At 38.3% G+C, this 10,743-nt stretch overlaps 1 pseudogene; it reads right to left on the reverse strand.

Annotated features, from left to right (window-relative positions):
- Positions 1-4,100: 4,100 nt before the first annotated feature.
- LOC101289100 (S-adenosylmethionine decarboxylase proenzyme-like) lies at positions 4,101-5,230 on the reverse strand (annotated as a pseudogene).
- Positions 5,231-10,743: the final 5,513 nt, after the last annotated feature.

Genomic DNA, 10,743 nt, shown 5'->3' on the forward strand with positions numbered 1-10,743 from the left:
ACTAGGTTGAAGTGGAATACATCATAATTAGTGATCTTTTATTTTATAGAAAATGCTTTATTGAGCCAAGTCTGGGATGAGCTTTGCCATTTATAAGTCTTTAGAACAGTGCTTATTAACGAAATCTGAAGAAGACTTTGAAAAATGCGTATAGGATGTGTGATCCGTTTTGAGGGTTCTACTTTTGCAGCCCATTTCCCTACTGGACCCCAAGAAAAGGACTCCTGCTCTAGACAGATGTGTTAAACCCATGTTTGTTGATTTTTTTTTCCAAATGTTCATAGCAGCTTTATTCATATTTTCCCAAAATTGGAAACAAAATGTTCATTAACAGGAGAATAGCCAAACAAATTGTGGTACATTCATACAATGGAATACTACTCAGCAATAAAAAGAAATACATGGTTCAACCTCTCAAAACTTTATACTAATGAAAGCATTAAGTGATTCAATTTAGTTTCAGAGCTGCAGAGGAAGGAAATGCTAGTCTGTGGTGAAAATATGGATAGTAGTTAAACTACCAACTAAAGTAGTGGTAGTGCTTTGTTGCTTAGGTAGGAGTGTAAGGGAACCTTCCTTTGTTCTGATATGGCTGTGGGCTAAAAGTATCCATTTTCAAAATTGTAGTTAAGATTTGTGTATTTCAATTTTATAAATCTTACCTAATAAGAGGTGTGTACAGCGGACAGATGAATATACCAAAGCAGAATTGAGGACTGTTGAAGCTAGGGTGTGAAGGTTCGAGGTACTATTTTTTTTTTAATATACATCCAATTAAGATGTTTAATTACAAATCTTGACCTATTTTTATGGGCTCCTAGCTCACATATCCAACAGCATATTGGACATCTCTTGACACTGCCAGTGGTTTTCTTCCAATCTTAGTCACATAACAGACCTCTATGACCCCGCCTCAATTTCATCCTAGGTTTCTGGTTTGAGCAACTCAGGAAAATTCTGGACTGCAAGAAGTAGTCTGAAGAGGGTTCAGTTTGGGGGTAAGAATTGACACTTGTCAATTCTTGTAAAGGATCTTGTAAAGGACTAACAAAGTGGACCCTAAGGGGCAAACGCAAGTGGGAAAAAACTAGAAAAGTCAAACAAACTGATGGTGATCAACAGTGGACATGCTTGCAGTGAACTCAGTTACAAAATCTCTGAAGGTAGGAATGGGTGGATGGAATCCAAAGGACCAATACTTCTTCCATTATGACAAAAAGAGAAGGGTAGATGGGAATGTAAAGTTTGAAGGTGGGTAGCCAGGAAATGATGAGTTATCTGGCTAGGACAATAAAAGCCTTTTATCTTTCATAGTGTGGTACCACATTTACCATATTTTTCAGATTATGTCCCTGAATTTGATTAACACCAAGTGCCTGCCAAACTCAGTTACCAGTTCATGTAAGAGAATCTGGTGCTGTAGGTATTGCACACATATGTAACAACCTGCTCTTCTACGATCAACCCTTTTTAACTCAGATTTTGGACAATATTCTGATAAGCTTATTCTGAGAAAGATCCAAATACACATTTTTATAAGATTCCAGTTCTTAGCTTATTGTGGATGAAGAACTGAAATTTTGCCAGATGATGAGATATGTACCTGAATGGCACAATGATGAAAAGCTTATAACTCTGTTCTAGTTAATAGAAATAACCATGAGTTAAACTCTGCCCCCACCCCACCATCAAGAGGCTCTTTCATAATAAATGTTGGACTATTCCACCTTCAGACTTTTCACTCTTCTAGCTCCAAACTCTAGCATTCTTATTCTTACTACTTACACCCTTTCTACTCTTTGATATCCTTGTATATAGACCAGATGATTTCCTTTGAGCTTCAGGTATGAAGCCACTGACAAAAAAAATGTTTAAATCTGTTCTCCCAGGAGCTTAAAGATCTTATCTTTATGACAACTCCTATAAATCTTAAAAAATGATCATTAAATATTGATTTACTCAATTAATTATAAAAACTTTAGAGGTCTAGTATTTGGTCATGTATACTATTTAAAAAATACATCAACAGAAAACTTTCTGAATGTCACTAGACAATGAATTAAGCAAACCTTTACTGAAGCTTAAATTGTGGTACAGAAATACATTTCAATTGATTTAAGTCCAACACCATGACGAGAGAAATTATGGCACCAAAATTTTCCCTCCTCTATCATACACACTAGGATTAATTTAGATTACTATTCAATCTATAGTTTTCATTTTTCTAGGCTTTGTTCCATACAAATTTGTGCAGTTTTTCAACATTAAATAGAAGTCTTAAATCTATTGGGGGGGGTGGAAATCAGACCTCAAGCCAATAAATGTTGATCAAATCGACTGGGACACTGTTCAAGAGCAAAATCCACTTTGAGCATTGGTCCTCATAATAACACCAAAACATAAGGTACTGTGCGCTAATTACAGAATCAGACTGATCCATTGATTGAAATTTCTTCAGTGAAGCTTTGAATCAGCAACATGTTTAAAAGTCAAAAGTGTTCCAACCACTTGATTTCAAACCAAGTAGAATTTATGTTTAGAAACACTAAAAAAGAAGTGTTTCATTTATAAATACAGAAGGAACAAAAACATCTCTGCATCAATCCAGAAAGAATCAAAACTTGTTTGAGGACAAGAAGAAATACAAAATTGTGTCAACTTTGCTCATTTATCAGCTGCTGAATTGTCCGTATTAGCAAATACAGCTAAAAGGCTAAAAACTCTTTTAAGCCTGTATTTCTAGGCATTTCCCATTGACCATTTTGGAATTTTGTGTGTTATGTTTTACAGATAGCATTCTGCTTCACTGTGTGGTATGTCTGAATAACCTAAACAGTTCTCATTCATCACTTGATGTTACTCCATGGAGAAAGAAATGCCAGTAAGAGGAACTGTCAGAACACTATCACATGCATCACAAAGTCACAGAACTTTTTAAGTCACAAGATGGCAAAGACATCAGTTCTGCTTTGAACCAAAGTTTATGGCATTTTATTAATAGAAATTAGTGGAAATGGCTACAGAAGTAAAAGTTAAGGTGAATCATCTGAGCTAACTTGACTTGTTGAATCCAATACAACCTTTATCTTAAATCTCCTTGCTAACAAATTTAGTGATAATTCTTTTATACTACTACTTAGCAAGTTAATAAAGGCATGGTACTAATGAGAAGCTAATCTCATTTAATGGGGGGCACAGAATGGCATACAGTTTCCATACAGTTCTGCCAGTATTCCCTAGTATCAATCTACACCTTCTTTGCTAATCAACACCAGCTTATTCCAAAAGAGCTCATGGTAACGAAACATGCCAAACTCCCTTGACCTTAAAAGAAAATTAAGCCCAGGGTCCATCCCCCATCCCCCCTCTAGGGTATAAGGTTAGTGTAAACCCACAGTGTAACAGTGTATTGCTTTATGGAGGGGGTGTGGTTGGGAGGGAGACACCGTGGTGAGGAACGAATCAGTTAAAGTCATACCAGTATAGGAAGCAGTGAGATAGTAATACACGAAATGGATAACTGCAGTCAATCTCGTAGAGGACTCAACTCGTGGAAGAACTTTGATTGGTGCTGCAAAAACATCTGTATGAAGTAGAAATTGGTTTCAATAACATTAGTAGAGAATATGTTCTAGCAGGTGGAGGTAACTGGATGCAAAATCCTGGTAGCAATTGAATAGAACAGTCCCAGATGGCTAGGCTGATGCCAACACCTAATGAGGACGAAAGCCTTGTCTGTGGGGAATTTTGGATGATACCTGGAGAAATATTACACTGTGCATAAACCAGATTGAATTGTTTTTGCAAGTGTTGTAAAGTTTCATATAGTGAAAGGTTTTTTCTACATGCACTTCAATTTCACAGCAAGAGTGGCATAGGATACCTAAACACCGAAGAGAGCATTCATGCAAGATATCTAACTCCTTGACATAATAATGCATACAATTCAAAATGATTACACTATCATTACATCTAGGGCTTTCTGCACCTACAAGGGGGTGGTTATGGAAAGCATGGCCCTTGGTATCAATATCTAAAAAGCAGCCACCGCCTTCTTCTATGTGTGTTCTCTTTTTGCTTTTTTCCATCATTTTTCTTAATCAACTCTGCTGTTGTTGATGCTTCTTAGCAAAACTGGTAAAACCAAAATTGTTATCACTGAATAGAGCACTCTGGCAATCAAGACCTTTAAAACCTTAAGTCTTCTGGGGCGAAGAAAGCACTGTGCGACATTTAGAACTCTGATTTGCAAACAAGGTGGTCACAAATTTTCCTGGCTTGAAGACTTCCACAACTTTCCTGATCAGGTCATCATAGGAGGTCCGACTTAAGTTTGTTTCAAAGCTAACATAAGAAAATTCTGGTTCTGGAGTGATGTGGATAGATGTGGATAGTCCAGTAAATTCCATCTGATTTCATTCCATTCATTGAATACCCACAAGGATCGAACAGTGTGGCATCAATGACAGAACCTGGTATCAGATCACAAATTCTACTCTCATGAGTGACATCCTTTGCAGTAACACCATCTTTCATGTAGCACTGGTCCATAACTGCTGGGTCAAGCTCACTCATCAGAATTTCCAGGGTTTGATATGGCTGATTGATTCCTCGACTCTCTGGGAAATCCAAAGTATACAAGTACCAACAATCAGAATTCATGTGTCCCATACAATATGCAGCTCCATTTGGGAAAATTGCATTAAGAAACTCTATTTCTTCCTGGAAATTCCCGTGTGGGGACCCTTGGTGAGAAGGCTTCATGAAATTCTTACGAAAATAAAAGAAGCTTTGAATTGAGTCAAACCCATTGTAATCCCTAGCAAGTTTCAACAGAGGAACGGGCGCTTTCAGCAAGAGGGTGGTACCACATGTCTTCAAAATGAAACGTCTCTTGGAGGCAAACATGCTACTCTCACTGAGTACATAAGCTTCCTGCTTGTCAGTTTTTGTCACACTTATGACTGAACATTGCACATCCTTCAGAAGTATGTCCCACTTGTATCTTGGGATGGTGCGAAGATCCCCAGATCCTTGGGTTGCGTCAGGTTGCTGCCGGGAGAACCAAACCTCCAGCAGCTTCTCCGTCCCTTCGAAAAAATGTGCAGCTTCCATCACTGTGAGACTAGCGAACAACCAAAAACCACAGAAAATCAAGTAAATTAAATCTCTTCTCCCAGCGCTGCCACCGCTGCTGCGGATTGTTCCAGCTGTGTTACTAAAGTTCAGGTTCCTTTTTTGCTATAATTTTTTTTTTTTTTTTTTTGCAGTACACGGGCCTCTCACTGTTGTGGCCTCTCCCGTTGCGGACCACAGGCTCCGGACGCGCAGGCTCAGCGGCCATGGCTCATGGGCCCAGCCGCTCCGCGGTATGTGGGATCTTCCCGGACCGGGGCACAAACCCACGTCCCCTGCATTGGCAGGCAGACTCCCAACCACTGCGCCACCAGGGAAGCCCCTTTGCTATAATTTTATGTTAACTTTTTTTGTTTTTTTTTTTTAAAAAAAGGGTTAGTAAAATTTTCCCAGCTTTTTTTTTTTTTTGTGAGCGAAAGTTGAACGTGAGTCTGTTGGAAATAGAGGCTGATACAGCTCAGTCTCTTGTAGTCTGCTGTTTCCTCATTAGAGAGAGTAGAGCGAGCGCTAGCTAATGTTGCTGGCCATACTGTGGGAGCCTGCTGATTTGTTTTTTAAGCTATTTGGATTTTTCTGAATCCAGATTCTTTAAATTGTAATTTACGCAACACTAATTCATTTATTCAACTACCTTTAATTTCTTTCTTTTATTTTGGGGGTTGCTTTTATTCACCTCTGTGTGTAATCTAAAGGAGTTCCTTGTTAATTCAACAAGTGTTTTGGGAGGGGTACATGCCGTGTACCAGAAACTGTGGTAGAGGCTGGGGATATAATGAGAGTAAAGACAGGGGGGCCAAATCCCCCTGGAAATGATGGGCTCCTGGGAGAACACAGGCCTCAGGTAATATTGTATCAGCAGAATCTAATCTTGTTGGTTCTGTCTCTGGAGTGAGGGCACTATCTCTGTGAGGCCCAGAGCAGCCAGGGACTGGAGTTTCGAGGGGACTGTGGAATCTGAGGATGTATAAAGGCTGCCCCTTCAGCTGTTGTAGCTTTGCAGAAATGCAGTGGGCATCACAGGAGGATTGAGGATGGTTAAGAGTGGCCTATTCTTTTACCAAAGACCTCATGCTAGGGCCAGAACTAGGGTGAAGTGAGTGAGATACTTGGTCTCGGGCAGAAAATTTACAGAGGTGCCAAAAAATCCCTCGGTAATCAGGATTCAACAGAACCAGGATTAGGGTGAGGGAGGGAGGTGAGCTGTGCGTGGGATCTTTATTTAAAATTTTGATATTTTCTTCATCATGGCCATTTGGATACTTTGTTCATCATGGATAAATTACTTTTTTTAGCAATATATTTTTAAAATTTTATTGAAGTATAGTTGACTTACAGTGTTGTGTAAGTTTCTGGTACAGCAAAGTGATTTAGTTTTATGTATATATATATTCTTTTCCATTGTGGTTTATTACAGGATATTGATTATAGTGCCCTGTGCTATACAGTAACACCTTGTTGTTGATCCATCCTATATATACTAGTTTGCATCTGCTAATCCCAAACTCCCAATCCTGCTCTCCCCCACACCCCTCCCCCTTGGCAACCACAAGTCTGTTCTCTATGTCTGTGAGTCTGTTTCTGTTTCGTAGATATGTTCATTTGTGTCATATTTTAGATTCCACATATCAGTGATATCATTTGGTATTTGTCTTTTTCTTTCTGACTTAACTTCGCTTAGTATGATCATCTCTAGTTCCATCCATGTTGCTGCAAATGGCATTATTTCATTCTTTTTTATGGCTAATATTCCATTGTATATATGTATGTAGCACATGTTTATCCTTTCATCTGTCGATGGACATTTAGGTTGTTTCTGTGTCTTGGCTATTGCAAATAGTGCTGCTGTGAGCATAGGGGTGCATGTATCTTTTTGAATTATAGTTTGTCTGGGTATATGCCCAGGAGTGGGATTGCTGGATCCTATGATAACTCTATTTTTAGTTTTTATAGGAACCTCTATACTGTTTTCCATAGTGGCTGGACCAATTTACATTCCCACCAACAGTGTAAGAGGGTTCCATTTTCTCCACACCCTCTCCAACATTTATTATTTGTAGACTTTTTAATGATGGCCATTTTGACTGGTGTGAGGTGGTACCTCATTGTAATTTTGATTTGCATTTCTCTAATAATTAGTGATGATGAGCATCCTTTCCTGTGCCTATTGGCCATCTGTATATCTTCTTTGGAGAAATGTCTATTTAGGTCTTCTGCCCATTTTTTGATTGGGTTGTTTGTTTTTTTGTTATTGAGTTGTATGAGCTGTTTGTATAGTTTGGAAATTAAGCTCTTGTCGGTTGCATCATTTGCAAATATTTTTCTTCCATTCTGTAGGTTGTCTTTTTTTGTTTATGGTTTATTTCCTTTGCTGTGCAAAAGCTTATAAGTTTGATTAGGTCCCATTTGTTTATTTTTGCTTTTATTTCTATTGCCTTGGGAGACTGACCTAAGAAAAACATTGGTACGATTTATGTCAGAGAATGTTTTGCCTATGTTCTCTTCTAGGAGTTTTGTGGTATCATGTCTTATATTTAAGTCTTTAAGCCATTTTGAGTTTATTTTTGTGTATGGTGTGAGGGTGTGTTCTGACTTCATTGACTTACCTGTGGCTGTCCAACTTTTCCAACAGCACTTGCTGGAGAGACTGTCTTTTCCCCATTGTATATTCTTGCCTTGTTTGTTGAAGATTAATTGTCCATAGGTGTGTGGGTTTATTTCTGGGCTCTCTATTTTGTTCCATTGATCCATATGTCTGTTTTTGTGCCAATACCACATTGCTTTGATTACTGTAGCTTTGTAGTATTGTCTGAAATCTGGACAATTTAAATTTTATATTTCAAAAAATACTGCATTAAAATGTTACTTCTCTTGATTGCTAAGATTTTGGAAGGCTCCTTAAATTTTGTGCCCAAAGCAAGTGCCTAACTTTCCTCACCCTGGTCCCAGCCTTATCTCACAATGTAGTGGTAAGTCACAGCACTTTATTAAGAAATGTTTGCAATGTATCATTTTTATAATTTAGTTTATATAGGATATGAACTCTTTTGATAAATATGTTGCATAATATTTTTATATATATAATTTTTTGTATATATAATTAATTTGACCTCATGGAATACTTAAAAAGTGTAAGGTCATTATAATTTTGAGTCAGTAGACATGAGACACAGAGAGAGAGTATGTGTCTGCACATCGTTTTTTGACTCAACACCTCTCTGTTTGGCTGGGGAATCCTCTGCACTGCACCACATCTGGCTCTGAGGTTTAGTGGCTGTCTCCATCTGCACTGGGTGGCCACAAAGAGCAGGTGAAGAAGACACTAACTGTGTGCCTGGTGGGGTGGCCTTGCCTGGAGACGAGACCACTGTGCTTTTTCCATTTCCCTGTCCTTCGTGGAAGCCCTCAACCTCACCTCTGGCTTTATGTTCCCCTCATCTCCTCTTATCGCTCCATGTCCCACCTCTCTGTTTTCTCCTCTCCCTAATCTACTTGTTCCCTGGTCTCCCCAACCCCAGACTTTGCTCTGGGTTTCATCCCTGACTTCTCTGTCACTGGCATATATCTGTCTCCCACACGATTTCTCCACCATCTGGAACAAGTTCTAGAAGCCTAATTAACTTGTAAAGTGTGTTCAGTTTGGATGGCAAAACCTATCTTTCTTCCCTGTGACTGGAACCTCCTGACCTTTCCTCATAAAACACTCATGTCCTACTTGCTACCCGTGCTCAGTTGTCGTTAGTTTGTGTTGACAGTTTATTGTTTACTGCTGACCCTTGTCCATCCACAATTACTATGGTATGTAGCAACCTATTTATTTCAGAGTTAAATGTGTAGAATAAAAACAAAACCAGAAAGTTCCACATGCTAGGGAGAAAAATCCCAGTTTTTAAAATATAACCTATATTCATATATGTATGAATCCTATTGTAATTTATTTCTCTAAATTAGTGAGTAGATCTCTTAAATATGTCCAGATAATAGTTAGTAATCCTTGGCTTTTTAGATCTCTCAGGCTCTAAAAATTATGCATGTGAATAAACAAATATCTAATGCAAATTTTTCATAGAAGCAAAAATTAACCAAAGAAAGATACATTGCAGCAATTAACTAAATAAATTCCTTAAAGTATTGACTATAAATGAGGATGATTCACTCTTTCAAAATATCCTGGACTTCAACATAAAATGAATTTTTATTTATGGAACTTGAGTGACCAAATCATAACTTGGGAATTAAAATAATGAAGGGAAAAATAGTTTGGTATGTAGCAGCATGGGGTGAGGGTGAGGAGACCAACGTCTTTCTTTTAGTCATTGCCACTGATTGCAGACTAAGCTTGGGCAAGATGTGTACCGGGTAGATGCCTCATGCTGATAAGTGAAGGTGAGGGCTAAAATGAATGGCTTCTACCCAGTAATCACTAAAGCTGATTTAAATCAGATCACACAGCTATAACCTTATATTTAAGGAAATAATTTATCTCTGGTTGCATTCCTGTTATGAATTTAAATAGCAAGGGACTGTCATTTGCTTTTAAAAGTTGAAAGGCCAGCACAAAGATGCAGAAAGGAAAAAAATGTACAGTGTGCTCCATAAGAGGCCAAGAAGTTTGGTATTGCTTTCAGATACAAGTACTTAATCTTCTATGTAGATATGTAATCTTTAGACTGAAGATAACCTACATTTTTATTAATTTCCATATTCCTCTTATGGTTCTGTGGGATTCATATCTTTTGAGAGCATGAACTAGGAATGAAAATATATTTATTTGTAGAAGCATGCCCTGGACAGTTTGGCTTTGGATTAATTGATGCATTTTATGAGTCAAATTATCCAGGACTTTATCCTGAGTTTCTTCAGAGAAGTGAAGGAAGGCAAAAATAACACTTCTCTGGTGCTTTGGGATCCTTGGTAAGAAGCTATGTGAGAAGCACAAAGTATCGCTCTCATTTGGCAATTGTGATTCTAAGGCATATTGAAGCAGACACCCGAGTGCTCCAAATGACAAGATAATCCAGATAAACTTTACGTGTCTTGCAGCTTTTGAAGTTTCTAAAGCCAAAGAGAGTGAAAGGATAAAAGACAAACCAAGTTCCTAAGTTAGTTCATATCATACACTTAGTGTGTCTGCTTCCTATGACTCCTGGCTGCCAGCAACAAATACTCCAGCCAAGCACCTCGAGTCAGTGTATCTGCATGTGGACAGTTCTATCACACATATGTGCCACGGATTACAAAAATGAGACTGTCTTCTTATGTAACTTGCTTTATTTTAATGAACATAGTACTGAGTAATTAAATATGCTGCTCTACAATATCAGTTGTAAAAGCAGAATAGTTCTCCATTATATAGATGAATCAAAATGTGTTTAACTAATCCCCTATAATTGGATATTTACATTATATGGGAAGCCACCACCAACATATCAACATGGAAACAGATTTAACCTTTTAAGTTTCCTAAAGCTATTAATAAGAATGTAACCTGTGGAAGACCCAAGTGGATAGGGCCAGAGTCTTGTGAGGTAATACACAGTGGGGGACTTCCCTGGTGGCGCAGTGGTTAAGAATCTGCCTGCCAATGCAGGGGACACGGGTTCGATCCCT

The sequence above is a fragment of the Orcinus orca genome, chromosome 6 (assembly GCF_937001465.1).
Source record: "Orcinus orca chromosome 6, mOrcOrc1.1, whole genome shotgun sequence".
NCBI classification, from domain to species: Eukaryota; Metazoa; Chordata; class Mammalia; order Artiodactyla; family Delphinidae; genus Orcinus; species Orcinus orca.